Source organism: Delphinapterus leucas, chromosome 10, assembly GCF_059928025.1.
Source record: "Delphinapterus leucas isolate spDelLeu-1000000601 "Yukka" chromosome 10, BTC_Dleu_Yukka2, whole genome shotgun sequence".
Lineage (NCBI taxonomy): Eukaryota > Metazoa > Chordata > Mammalia > Artiodactyla > Monodontidae > Delphinapterus > Delphinapterus leucas.
In genome coordinates, this window is record NC_143138.1 from 38568230 (window position 1) to 38583648 (window position 15419).

The 15419-nt window shown below is 39.8% G+C and overlaps 1 protein-coding gene across 1 annotated transcript in view; it reads left to right on the plus strand.

Moving 5' to 3' along the window:
* Positions 1 to 15419, plus strand: part of LOC111178739 (uncharacterized) — a 42912-nt gene that overhangs the window by 23222 nt on the left and 4271 nt on the right. Inside the window, exon 2 of the mRNA XM_089918854.1 lies at positions 1781 to 13424. The gene's annotated coding sequence lies outside the window, so the exon portion shown is untranslated. The remainder of the gene's footprint in view (positions 1 to 1780; positions 13425 to 15419) is intronic.

A 15419-nucleotide genomic window follows, 5' to 3' on the forward strand; every position in this document is an offset into this window, starting at 1 on the left:
TTCCTGGACCAGGGCTTGAAACTGTGTCCCCTGCATTGGCAGGCAGATTCTTAACCACTGCGCCACCAGGGAAGTCCTTTAGAGGGTTTTTATTTTATTTTTAAAATTTATTTATTTTATTTTTTTAGTTTTGGCTGCATTGGGTCTTCGTTGCTGCACGCAGGCGTTCTCTAGTTACGGTGAGAGGTGGTTACTCTTCCTCGCGGTGCATGGGCTTCTCATTGCGGTGGTCTCTTCTTGCGGAGCACGGGCTCTAGGTGCACAGGCTACAGTAGTTGTGGCTCGAGGGTTCTAGAGCGCAGGCTCAGTAGTTGTGGCGCACGGGTTTCGTTGCTCCGTGGTATGTGGGATCTTCCCAGACCAGGGATTGAACCCGTGTCCCCTGCATTGGCAGGCGGATTCTTAACCACTGTGCCACCAGGGAAGCCCCTTTAGAGGGTTTTTAAATCAAGGATGTTTGTTGAACTTTATCAGAGCTTTCTTAATATCTGTGAAAGTTATATCCTTATATTGAACTATCTTTGTATTTTTAAAATAATCTTACTCGATCATAATGTGTTGTCTTTAATGTATTCCTGGTTTTTGTTTGCTATATTTTACTTAGTGTACTTAGGCAGTATTTTGTACCCTTGTATGATCCCCTTCCCTTGAAGAAGGTAGGCAGGTCCTTTGAAATACAATAGGGTATATCACTCCCGTGATTATGTTATATTATGTGGCAAAGGTGAAGGGATTTTGCTGATGTAATTAGGTCCCTAATCTGTTGACTTTGAGTTAATGAAAGGGAGATTACTTTGGATGAGCCTTACCTGATCAAGTAAACCCTTTAAAAGAGAGTTTAGGGCCTTCTCTGAACTCAGAGAAGCTATCCTGCTGGCTTTGAAGATGTCAACTGTCCTGAGTTTACAGCCACAAAGAAATGAATTCTGCAAACAACCATGTGAGCTTGAAAAAGGACGTGAGCCCCGGATGAGAGTGCAGCCTGGCTGACACCTTGATTGTTACCCTGTGAGACTCTGAAAAGAGGGCCCAACTAAGCTGTGTTCAGACTCCTTAATCCATGGAAACTGTGAGATAATAAATGTATATTGTTTTAAGCTGCTGTATTTGTGGTAATTTATCACACAGCAATAGACAACTAATAGTATTTTTGCATCAATACCCAGAAGTGAGATTGGTCTGTAATTTCCTTCTTTCCTTGTCATATTTTGGTACTAATGTGATACCTGCCTTATAGAAATAACTTGGAAGTTTTCTTCATTTTCAATCCCTTGAAATAGTTTAAAAAACATTTGGGAAATAAGCATTGGACGGTTGTCTGTTTCTTAAAGGCCTGGTAGAACTTCCTTGTGAGACCTGGGACTGATTTTTTTGGTAGGGATATTCTTTAAAAACTATCGCATTTTGATTTTCTTCTTATTTGGGAGTTTGTTTTTTTTGTTTGTTTTTTTGGGGTTTTTTTGCGGTACGCGGGCCTCTCACTGTGGTGGCCTCTCCCGTTGCGGAGCACAGGCTCCGGACGCGCAGGCCCAGCGGCCATGGCTCAGGGGAGCAGCCGCTCTGCGGCATGTGGGATCTTCCCGGACCGGGGCACAAACCTGTGTCCCCTGCATCGGCAGGCGGATTCTCAACCACTGCGCCACCAGGGAAGCCCTGGGAGTTTGTTTTGATAAATTATATAATTCCTCAAAAGTGGTATACTTCATACAGGTTTTCAAAATTGCTTGCATAGGGTTAAACAAAGTATTTTTATTTTATTTATTTATTTTTGTTCACACAGCTTGTGCGATCTTAGTTCCCCGACCAGGGATTGATTGGACCTGGGCCCTCGGCAGTGAAATCACGGAGTCCTAACCACTGGACGGCCAGGGAATTCCCAGCAAAGTAATTTTTAAATGATTATGTAAACTATTTTTGTTTCTATGGTTATTTCTTATTTTTGTGTATTTGTGCTTTCTTCCATCTTTTCTTCATTAGTTTAAGTTAGGATTTTTTTCTTCCCCACACCTTTTCCATTTATTTATTGGTTCTTTCCTTCTTGTTTTCTAACTTATTAATTTCTGCTTTTACTTTTTTTTTTTTCCATATTCCATCTCCTGTTTTCTTGCCATTTCTTCCTTGACTTCTTGCATTTCTGCTATGAAGCCTTTCTTCATTGAGGTAGTTGCTTGTTTTGTTCTGTTTATAGTTAACTTGTGGTTAGATTTTTAATCTGTTTCTTGTCTGGTTCTTCATCTCTTAACTTTTGCTGTTCCTTCCCACCTTTTGTCTTATAGTATCTTTGTAATAATGATGTGCCACTTCCTTTTTTATTACTCTTCACTCAATGAGTTGGATTTTTCTGGCCCAGGCATTTGTAAGAGATTCCTTCAGTGATTGTATTACATGGGCATTTTCCAAGATCTGCCACCTCTGGATGATTTCTCTATTCTCCCTTTATCTTTCTTGTACTTCCATCCACATAGCTTCTGACCAGTTGCCTTCTGCCTGGTGATTTCCAGCTCTCTCAACTCTTGTGGTGTGTAAAGGATGTAGGTTGCTCACTTCAGGATGAGCCCTTTACCCACAGGAAATGTAGTTTTACTAATATTTTCTGAGATCTGTCACCTCTGGCCTCTTTCTGTTCACTTAATCCCTGTGGTATCTACTTGATCCCCATGCGGCTTCTGTGATGCTTTTGGCAGCACTTAATGCATTTTTAAGTATACAGATGATACCTGTCACTCAGTTTTCCTGAAAATAGAGTTAACTGGTTTTTAATCCCCCATATTTCTTGCAGTTTTTGCAAGACAAAACTTTTAAGAAGAGAGAAGTTGTTCTCACCAACCCCCTTTTACCACAAGCCTTGACCTTTTATTAACCCTACATATTAGATATTTTCATTATCACATGACAAAACGTTTGTTCAGATTTGCCTGCATTTCTACTGTTTGGTTTTTTTTTAGCCTTCCTTTCTTTCTTGCATCTCAAACCTTCTGACTGGTAACTTTTTCCCTCTATCTGAATTGTATCCTTTAGAAATTCTCAAAGAAGGCTAGTTGGTTTTTGTTTATCTGAAAATATCTTTAGTTCATAATTTTTCTTGAAAGATAATTTTCTGGTTGTAAGTTTAGGTTGATAGCTATTTTCTCTCAGCACTTGGGGCAATATTCCAGTAGTCTAGAATTTACTGTTGCTGTTGAGAAGTATGCTGTTAGTCAGTTTGTTGTTCCTTTGTAGGTGATCTGCCTATTTTCTTTAGCTGCTTTTGAAGCCTACTCTTTGTCTTTGATGTCCTGAGTTTTACTATATTGTGCTTAGATGTGGTTCTTTTTTTATCTTGCTTGGTATACATTCCGCATTCTTATCAGAGGATTCAAGTCTGGAAAATTCTCAGTAATTGCTATACCAAACATTGCTTCTCTCCAGTCTCTTTGTTTTCTTCTGCTGTGACTGATTAGATTACATCAGACCTTCTTGTTCTATCCCCCATATACCTTAAACCCTCTTTCAGAGCTTTTCACCTTCTTATCTCTTTGTATTCCAATTTGGGTCTTGTTTTTTCACTCATAGTATGATGGCATTTTTATTTCTTTAAGCATTTCATACATTTAAAAAGATTCAAGGTCTTCCCTGGTGGCGCAGTGGTTAAGAATCTGCCTGCCAATGCAGGGGACGTGGGTTCAAGCCCTGATCCGGGAAGATCCTACGTGCCGTGGAGCAACTAAGCCCGTGCACCACAACTACTGAGCCTGTGCTCTAGAGCCTGTGAGCCACAACTACTGAGCCCACACGCTGCAACTACTGAAGCCCGCAAGCCTAGAGTCCATGCTCCGCAACAAGAGAAGCCCCTGCAATGAGAAGCCTGTGCACAACGAAGAGTAGCCCCCGCTCCCTGCAACTAGAGAAAGCCCATGCCCAGCAACGAAGACCCAACACAGCCAAAAATAAATAAATTTTTAAAAAAATTTTAAATAAATAAATAAAAAGATTCTATGCCAAACGAAAGATGCCAGACACAAAGGGGTACATAGTGTACAAGTCCACATAAATGACATTCTGTAAAAGGCTAAAGCATAGGGTCAAAATTCAGATCAGTGGTTGCCGACGACTGGGAACTGGGGGGAGCAAATTGACTTCAAAGGGGCATGAGGGAGTTTTGGAGGTAAAGGAAATATTTTGTATCTTGATTGTGGTGGTGGTTATATGACTGTACACCTGTCAAAATTCATTGAGCTGCACACCTAAAAAGGATGAATTTTACTATACTAAATTATACCTCAATGAACCTGATTTTTAAAAATTGTATAATTAACCACAACTTACATGCCAAATACAAATAGTGGAAGTGGGGAAGAGGAAGAAAAAAATTCATTAAAATGTATAAATATATACACAACAATGAAAGAAATACGGCTAGAGGTGACAGTCTTCATTCTGTAATTGCTTATGAGGATGCAGTTGGTATGTATGACTTTCCCCTTCTGTAATTTATGCCACATTCCCTTTGCCTTCACACAGGCACTCAGTGAGCTGAGGTTTCTTAGTAAATTTACCTTCACAAGGGATCTAGCCCTTGATAATTCTGTCCTTTGGGGGTGTGGTGGTCTTCCATTAACTTTTTCCATTGGATGTGGTAGTATAAGACCTGCTCTAGAACAACAGATCTGAGTTAAGATTCTCTCATGCCCACTTTGAAGCTGCAACATTTCTATCTTGTCAATATTATTCAGGATCAGTCACCCCAGTTAACACCATGACCCCTCTTTTGCCTAATTATTTGTGGTATAAAAGTCCAAAATGACCAACAATGGAAACATTGTTTTTTCCCCTTGAGTAAGCTCTTGTATCCCCAATCCCAAATAAGCAGAGTCCCAAGTCATGGAGATAAGAAGCAATTATTTGGCAAGTCATTTCACTTAATATTGAAAGGCGCTATCCCACTTCCACCTCATCGTTTCCATACCTGCAATTAGGAGAAGCACTGTGTGCAGATACATTGGTTCATGATTTCAAGCATATAGTACATCCTGCAGGCCAGCATCCAACACCTCACAGGTGTTGTCTCAGTTGGAGGTTCACCTGGATCCTCAATAGGCCACTCTGCTGTGCTATAAGGCAAGCTGCTGGTTGAGGCATGGAGAAAGTATAAGATACCACTTCACACCCATTAGGATGGGCAGTATCAAAAAAAAACAGAAAGCAACAAGTGTTGGTGAGGATGTGGAGAAAATGGAACCCTTGTGCACTGTTGGTGGCAGTGTAAAATGCTATAGCCTCTGGGGAAAGTATTATGGTAATTCCTCAAAACATAAAAAATAAGATTACCATATGATTCAGCAATTCCAAGTCTGGGTATATACTGAAAATAATTGAAAACAGGGTCTCAGAGTGATATTTGTGCACCCATATATGCATAGCGGCATTATTCACAATAGCTAAAATGTGGAAGCAACCCAAGTGTCCATCAGTAGATGAATGGATAAGCAAAATGTGGTACATACATGATATTCAGATTTTAAAAGGAATTCTGCAATATGCTACAACATGGAAGAACCTTGAGGACATTATGGTGAGCAAAATAAGCCAGTCACAAAAAGACGAATACTGTATGATTCCACTTGTATGAGGTACTTAGAGTAGTCAAAACCATAGAGATAGAAAGTTGCCAGGGTCTGGAGGGAATGGACAGTCATCGTTTAGTGTGTATTTTACCATAATTTTTTAAAAAACTGGATAAAAAGGAGCAACAGAAAAATATCAGTATTAATCCTATACAAAATTATTATAATAAAAAGGAATAATATACAGAATAACATTCCTTCAGCTAATGAACACATGCCAGGACAAGCTCAAACAGTAGATCAAAGCTGTAACCTATTATTTTAAAACAAGCTAAAAGACATTAAAATAAAGTAATACATGGCATGAAAAATAACCCTAAATCAGAATTAGAAATTCTGAGGTGACGGAATTCAGAAAGTAATTAGAAATTAAAGATCATTCCATAAATTAAGACCTAATTAAAAGAAGCACAAGAGTGGGAAAACACAACAGATGATACCTTAAGAGAAATACAAAGTGAAAAGAAAGAAAATTTTGAGATAAAGTGCAGAAAAAGATTTTTTAAAGTATTTTAGATATAAAGCAATTCCAACAAGCAGGGAGAGCATTCCTAGGACATCCTCAGATCAGTAGCCAGTACGTGGCCACCCCAACAAGAGCCTCATTTCTCTCTAATGGGTACATCACTTCACTTGCCTAGTATAAGTTCCACTCAGGGTCAAACTTTCCTCAAGTGTCCCTGAGCTGGAGGAAAAGATTCACAGCCCAGCGGCTCACTCTCTCCCTCCAGAGAGACTCAAGGGACTCTGAGGTCTTTCCCCCCTTGGACTCCCAGAGCTCTTATGTGACACGATAGAACAGCCAGTGCTTTTTGAGATTTGAGCAAATGGTTGAGGGAAATGCCAATCGATAATATAGAAGAGAAATGTTTACCAGACACTTGATTAGCCAATAACGAAGCAAAACAAACAAAAAAAGAAGCAAAATTTAAAGGTATAGCGAGTGCGTTGCCTTCTATAACTTGGCTGGTGACCAATTATGAGACCTAGTCCAATACATCCTGCTCACGTTCAGCTGTGATTATCTTGCTTTTAACTTTTACTCAGTCACTTTGACAATTTCCTTTAGTTAATATTGGGGAATTGGGATCTTTGTTTTCCTCATTCTTTTGCGGGGACTGAAGACAACTATATTTAGACCCTGCTTCTCTTTGAAGGTTTAGAATAGGCACTCTCTCCGTCTGAAGCAGCCCTTCTTCACAGCTATAACCACATACCACACCACCACCACCCCATTTATTCTTCCTAAAGCACATTTTGTCCTGTGTTTTTCTTTCTTTAGCATATCAACTTTGAATTTGATACCTTAGGCCTCTAGCATGCACTCTCATGTTCCCCAAAATGATATGTTGAAGTCCTAACCCCTGATGCCTGTGACTGTGACCTTATTTTGAAGAGGGTCTTTGCAGATGTAGTTAGTGAGATGATGTCATGCTGGAATAGGGTGGACCCTAAATCCAATGACTGGTGTCCTTATAAGGAAGATGGAGATTTGGAGACACAAACACACAAAGGGAAGATGGTCATGTGAAGACGGAAGCAGAAGCTGGAGTGATGTAGCTATAAGCCAAGGAATGACAAGGATTGCCAGTAACCACTAGAAGCTAGAAAGAGGCCAGGAAGAAGTCTTCTTCTCCCTAAAGCCTTCAGAGGGAGCATGGCCCTGCCAACATCTTGATTTCAGACTTCTGGCCTCCAGAACTGTGAGAGAATGAATTTCTGTCATTTAGTCACCCGGTTTGTGGAAGTTTGTTACAACAGCCCTAGGAAACTGATACACACTTTCTGCCTCAGCTTGTTTAAGTTAAACATGTCAGACAGAAATTATGTGAATGATTTAGTGGTTTATCTTTGTAAAAGCATACTTAATCAGAAAGAGCAGTCATTTATAAAAATTACCTAACAAGTCCATCAAACACATTTCTTACTGCTATTGTTTTCTAATCAAATAAAATATGATTGTTAGAACCTTTAGGGACTTAAATTACTCAATTACAAAAAGAAAAGACAAATGGGAAGAAACCAATTTGTTTTTCCTTTTTGATATAAGAGATATTGTCAGTTTAAATTCTGTAACTGAAATTTTTTCTTATAGAGTTTTCCTTGCTAAGTGTGCGAGGAAAATCAACAAAGAAGGCTGTTAATTAACAAGTGAGCACTGGATATGAATTTAGATCAAACAGGCTGGAATTACAAAGCTTGGGAAGTGTTTGCTCTTTCATCTCCTGAGATTGGTTCTGGGAACTAGCAAACGCTACCTCCATATCATTTGCTTTCTTTCCTTTTAGACCTCTATGGCAGTGTTTTGAGGATTAAACAGTGCAGTGATGGTTGTCCAAAAGTCAAAGAACACAGCTATGAGATCAGAGACACTAGAAAACTGAAAAAGTAATTGGCTTTTACTGACTCGGGGAGATGATTGCCCAAGAGGGAAGAAAACTAGTATCTGAGAAATAAAGGATTCAGAAATGTGACTGCTGAAATAGGGAAAACTAGAAAATAGCACAGAAACGTCTGAGATGAAGTCAGAAGAGGGTTGTACTGTGAAGAAGAATGAAAAAGCCAAACATTTCAAGTCAGGTGAGTATATAATATAGGAGAAAATCTAGGTGACCTTGGGTTTAGTGATGAGTTTTTAGATACAACGCCAAAAGCATGATCCGTCAAAGAATAGATACATAAGTTGAATTATATTAAAATTGAAAACTGCTCTGCAGAAGATACTGTTGGGAGAATGAAAAGATAAGTCACAGACTGGGAGAAAATATTTGCAAAGCATGTATCTGATAGAGGACATGTATCTAAAATATACAAAGAACTCAAAATTCAACAATAAGAAAACAAACAACCTAATTTTTTTTTTTTTTTTTTTTTTGGCTTGCACCGCGCGGCTTGCAGAGTCTTAGTTCCCAGACCAGGGATTGAACCCGGGACCTCAGCAGTGAAAGTGTGAAGTCTTAACCACTGGACCACCAGGGAATTCCCCAAACAACCTCATGTTTTTAAATGGGAAAAAAAATCTGGACAGTCACCTCACCAAAGATGTCCAGATGGGAAATAAGCACATGAAAAGATGATCAACAGAATATGTCATTAGAGAATTACAAATTAAAACAACAATGAGATTCCACTACACAACTATTGGATTGGCTAAAATCCAAAATACAACACTAAAGGCTGATGAGGATGTGGAGCAACAGGAACTCTCATTCTTGGCTGGTGGGAATGCAAAATGATGCAGCCACTTTGGAAAACAGTTTGGAAGTTTCTTATGAGGTTAAACAAAGGCTTACCGTGCAATCCAGCAATTGTGCTCTTAGGTATTTACTGAACTGAGTTACAAAAGTATGCTCACACAAAAACCTGCACATGCAGCTTTATTCATGATTGCCCCAAACTGGAAGCAACCAAGATATCCTTCAGGAGGTGAATGGATGAATAAATTGTGGTGCATCCAGACAATGGAATGCTATTCAGTGAGAAAAAGAAGTGTTATGTTATCAAGTCATGAAAAGACATGGAGGAACTTTAAATGCATATTGCTAAATGAAAAAAACGATGTGAAAAGGCTACCTACTCTATGAGTCCACCTATATGACATTCTGGAAAAGGCAAGACTATAGAAACAGTAAAAAGATTACTGGTTGCCAGGGCTGCAGCAGACGGGGTGGGGGTGGGATTAATAGAGCACTCAGGGCAGTGAAATTATTCTGTATGATACTGTAATTGTGGATACATGACACTGTGCATTTATCAAAGCAATAACAACTATACAACACACAGAGTGAACCCTAATTTAAACTATGAACTTTAGTTCATGAATATATCAGTATTGATTCATAGATTGTAACCAATGTACCACAAGATGTTAATAATAGATGTGTGCCTATGTATTATAACCAAGAAGGATTTACCATTGGAATCTAAGGATAGTTTAACATTAGAAAATCTATTAGTAGATTCATTATATAAAGAGATTTAAAGGGGAAAACATGATCATTGTTATAGAAAAGGCATTCAGTACAATTTAACAGTCATGCAACTTCTTTTAAAACACTAGCAAATTAGAAAAAAGTCAACTTCCTTAACCTGATTAAATGTATCCACCAAAACCCAGTAAACATTCATACTTAATCACAACATTAAGTATTTTAGAAGTACTTCCTTTGAAACAAGGCAAGGTTGTCCACTATCTTATTGTTGTACAGACTAGGTATGACCTCTGCCCTTCCCCAGTGCTCATTATTAGACAGAGGAGCCAAAATAAAAAGACATCCCAAAGAGAACTACCTTCAGAAGTAGAGGTATTCAAACAGATGAACCAAAAGTTTAGAACAAGCATAATAGACCTTAAAATAGCTAAGGGAAGGGCTTCCCTGGTGGCACACTGGTTGAGAGTCCACCTGCCGATGCAGGGGACACAGGTTCGTACCCCGGTCCGGGAAGATCCCATATGCCACGGGGCGGCTAGGCCCGTGAGCCATGGCCGCTGAGCCTGCGCGTCCGGAGCCTGTGCTCCGCAACGGGAGAGGACACAACAGTGAGAGGCCCGCGTACCGCAAAAAAAAAAAAAAAAAAAAAGCTAAGGGAAGATGTTAGTGATATGAAACACAAAATAATGAAATAGATATATTGGGCATGTTCTGTCAGTATGCATGCATTTTGAAGCTCTGTTATCAGACACAAACACGTTTATGATTGTTATGTCTTACTGATGAAAACTGACCTTTTTATTTTATAAATGTCCCTCTTTGTCTCCAATAACTTTGTCCTGAAATCTTTTTTGTCTGCTATACTGTAGCCACTCAAGCTGTCTTCTGCTTAGTGTTTTCATAGTCTATGATTTTTCATCCTTTTACTTTCAATCTACCAGTGTCTTTATATTTAAAGTACTTCTCATGTAGACAGCATGTTGTTGGGTCTTACTTTTTTATCCTTTCTGACAATCTCTGCTTTTCATTTGAAGTGTTTAGGTCATTTGCATTAATGGAACCATAAATATGGTAGGATTTAGGTCTACTATTTGTTACTTCTGTTTGTTCATCTGCTTTTTTCTTGCCTTTGTTTGGGTTAATTGAATGTTTTACTCATTTTGTTTTAATTCTTGTTTTGCATTATTTTTCAGTGGTTGCTCTAGGGATTACAGCATGCATCCTAAACTTATCGTAGTCTACTTGGATTTTAATTTTTTCTTTTAAATTTTTTGGCCATGCCATGCAGCATGTGGGATCTTAGTTCCCCAACCGGTGATTGAACCTGTGCTCCCTGCAGTGTAAGCATGGAGTCTTAACCACTGGACTGCCAGGGAAGTCCTCTACTTGGATTTTATATTGTCTTACATCACATGAAATGTAAGAATCTTACAACAGTAAAGTTCCATTTCCCCCAACTTATCTTTTGTGCTATTGTCTTCATATTTATTAAATATACATATATTATAAACTCTACAATGTAGTGGTATATTCTTCACTTTAAATATTCATCTCTTTTAAAGAAACTATGAGGAGAATATACAGTTGACCTTTGAACAACGCAGGGGTTGGGGCACAGACCCTCCGTGCCGTCAAAAATCTGCGTATAACTTATAGTCAGCCCTCCATATGCGCAGTTGCTTAGTATCCACAGCTCTGCCTCCACGGCCTCAGCCCGCCACGGATCATGTATTACTGTATTAAGCCTATCTAGTCGATTTTTCATGTATGGTTTTTAATTCTAGAATTGCCACTTTTTTTTTATAGTTTCTAGTTCTCTGATGAATTTGCCCACTTGCTTATTCATTATGAGTACATTTTTTAAAGGTTCTTGAACATATTTATTATAGCCACTTTGAAATCTTCACCCACTAATTAAATATCTGAGTTATTTCAGAATTGATTTTTATTGACTGCCTTTCTTTTGGCTATGGTTCACATTTCTGTGCTTATGTGCAAGTTCAGCATTAAACAAAAATCTTTTAATACAAGGCATTGTAGCAGATACATTGTAGAAAATCTAGATTCTGTTATCTTCCTCTAGAGACTATTTATTTTTATTAGGCAGTTAACTTGGCAGGCATAAAATTCGAAATTCTGTGTCCTTTGAGATAGGCAGCAGCTAAAATTTCTGCTCAGTTCATTTATTTTCCAGTTGTCTTTTTCTCATTGTTTTCTGCTGGGCTCCTTGGAGTATCCCCTGCACATGCACAGGTCAGGAGTCAGCCAAGGAGTTGGTCAAATTTTATATGCATTTTTAAGAAGCCTCTGTGCCTTCTTCCTTTCTTGGATTTCCTTTCTAAACTTGATTCTCTGACTTGTCAAACTAGCAACTTTACGCTTGAATTCTGGCCATTCTATGCTATGTTTTCTGGGTAGTGCCTTCAGGCAAAAATCTTTATAATCACAAGTCGTATCCACTGCACCTCCCTTCTATCAATGGTTGACTCCCTTCCAGTTTCTTCCTGCTTTTATTCTCTCCAGTCCCTTCAAATCATTGTATTCTTTTATTTTATCCAGAGCCCATTATTATTATAATACAATACAGGCTACTCCGTCACTACTAGAAGCAGAACCTCCTACTTTTGTTTCAAAACACTCAAGTGAAGATGTTGACTTGTCTGAAATTTAAAGGAAAGATCCAAGGTAGATATATACATTTGGTATTCATTGACCTATAGATAGATGGTACTTAAAGCCATGAGAATAGGTGAGACCATTAAGAGGTGAGCATAAATAGAAAAAGGAAACAAGAATAGAGGTTTTTTAAAATTAATTTAATCCTCATGAAATTAAAAGTAATAACACATGCTATTTATTGAATCCTATGCAGAAGACTTTTTTTTTTATCTTTTAAGAATTTTTAATTTATTTATTTTTGGCTGCGTTGGGTCTTTGTTGCTGTGCACAGGCTTTCTCTGGTTGAGGCGAGCTGGGACTACTCTTCGTTGTGGTGTGCGGGCTTCTCACTGCGGTGGCTTCTCTTGTTGCGGAGCACAGGCTCTAGGCGCACAGGCTTCAGTAGTTGTGGCACACGGGCTTAGTTGCTCCGCGGCACGTGGGATCTTCCCAGACCAGGGATCGAACCCGTGTCCCCTGCATTGGCAGGTGGATTCTTAACCACTGCGCCACCAGGAAAGTCCCCTGTGCAGAAGACTTTCTATGCGTTCTATGCATTTCTCATTGAATTCATCCAACAGTATCACCAGACAAGAAATTAAGGCTCAGACGGAAGTGGTTTGCCGGTAGTCACATAGGAGGTGGATGAGAAGAAGAAGGAGGGAAGGAGACTATTGAGAAGAAGCAAACTGTACAATAGCAGAAAAACCTTGGGTGAATTTTTTAAACTCTCAAGAGTCCCAGTTTCCACATCTGTAAAATGGGAATAGCAATTACTTTGTCATTAGTGTGAGGATTAGAAACAATATATGTAAAGTACCCAAAGCAGTGCACCTAGGAAACATGCAACTAGAGGATAGCTATAATGCCTATAAATGTTTTATTTGTTGTATTTAGCTTTATTATTTCATGCAAATAGAATGAAGTTTCCCCCAAATTCCTTACCAGGAGTAGGTGGACATAGGGGTGGAAAAGACGGAGAGGATCAATAAGGAAAAAGACAGACAAGAGAGGGAAGGGCCTTTAGGATGATTATCCAAAGTGGACTCTGGATTGACCAGCATCCAAATGGGAGAAGTGGAAACTGTTTCCCACTACCCCTAGGACCCTGTGTGTCTGCTGGATTGATGAGTGGACTCTCCGTCTGGCTGTGGGCAGTACCTCCAGGTCCTTTCAGGAATAGGGGCTCAATCTACACAAAAGGAAGAAAACCTACAGATCAAGTCAAAAGGTAAAGCTTTTATTATTTTTATTTTATTCTTTTATTTATTAGATTATAACCCAAAGTATAAAATAAATATCCATGAGTCCATTCTGGTATAAATTGCTGAATAAATCTCCCATACAGGAGAACTCCAAATAATTTTTGTAGATATTCCCTTCTCAAGGAATGGCAGTGAAAAAGGGGAATGAAAAGGGGGAAGAAGTAACTTTATAGTGGAGAAATCTGGCTAACACAACCTTACCTAGGTAATCAAGGTTAACAACTGACAGTGATAAATCTTTTTTTTTTTTTTTTTTTGCGGTACGCGGGCCTCTCACTGTTGTGGCCTCTCGCGTTGCGGAGCACAGGCTCCGGATGCGCAGGCTCAGTGGCCATGGCTCACGGGCCCAGCCGCTCCGCGGCATGTGGGATCTTCCCAGACCGGGGCAGGAGCCTGTGTCCCCTGCATCGGCAGGCGGACTCTGAACCACTGCACCACCAGGGAAGCCCTGATAAATCATTTTGATACTATATACTCTTTTTTTTTTTTTTGGCTGCATTGGGTCTTCGGGTCTTCGTTGCTGCGCGCAGGCTTTCTCTAGTTGTGGCAAGCGGGGGCTACTCTTCGTTGTGGTGCGCGGGCTTCTCATTACGGTGGCTTCCTTTGTTGCAGAGCATGGGCTCTAGGCGTGCGGGTTTCAGTAGTTGCAGCACGTGGGCTGTAGAACATGTGGGCTTCAGTAGTTGTGGCTCACGGGCTCTAGAGGGTAAGCTCAGTAGTTGTGGTGCACGGGCTTAGTTGCTCCATGGCATGTGGGATATTCCCAGACCAGGGCTCAAACTCGTGTCCCCTGCATTGGCAGGTGGATTCTTAACCACTGGGCCACCAGGGAAGTCCCTGATGCTATATACTCTTGATACAATGTGATCAGAATGTCATTTTGCTCATGTGGTCTTAGTCCACAAAACACATTATCCCAGTCTTATCATGAGAAAACATCAGACAAACCCTAAGTGAGAGACATTATACAAAATACCTGACCAGTAACTCTTCAAAATTGTTAAAGTTACCGAAAATAAGGAAAGTCTTAGAAACTGTCACAGCCAAGAGGAGCCTAAGAAGACATGTGGCATCCTGGAACAGCAAATAATAGGTAAAAATTAAGGAAATATGGAAGTTTGGATTTTAGTTAATAATATATCAATATTGATTTATTAGTTGTGATAAAGGTAGCATACTAATGTTAGATAATAGGGAAACTGGGTGTGGAGTACATGGAAATTCTCTGTTTTTTCTTTACAGCTTTTCTATAAAACTATTCTAAAACTAAAAGTTTATTTTATATATTTAAACAAATAAATTTTAAGGTTCAGCTTAACACTAGACACAGATAAGGTTTTTTGGAATCATTTTATTCCTGATTCTTAAGGAGGTGGCTGAAGTCATGGTTTCACTGTAAAAAAGGATAGGAAACAGGGACTTCCCTGGTGGTCCAGTGGTTAAGAATCCTCCTTCCAATGCAGGGAACGTGGGTTCCATCCCTGGTTGGGGAACTAAGATCCCACTTGCCGAGGGGCAACTAAGCCCACGTGCTACAGCTACTGAGCCCACGTGCCACAGCTACTGAGCCGTGTGCCACAACTAGAGAGCCCGTGCACCACAACTACTGAGCCCGTGCGCCTCAACTACTGAGTCCACACACTGCAACTACTGAGCTCATGCGCCACAACTAGAGAGACCACACGCTGCAACTAGAGAGCCCATGTGGTCTGGAGCCCAAGTCCCACAACGAGAGAGAAGCCCATGCACTGCACTGAAGAGCCTGTGTGCTGCAATGAAAGATCCCGCGTGCCACAATGAAGATCCCACGTGCTGCAACTAAGACCCTGACACAGCCAAATAAATAAATTAAAAAAAAAAAAAAGGATAAGAAACAGGAGAGACAGGTGTGGATAAAGGCAAGCAGACTCCTGGACAGGTAGAGAAGGGTGCCATTGGAACAATGGAAGGGTCTCAGAGAC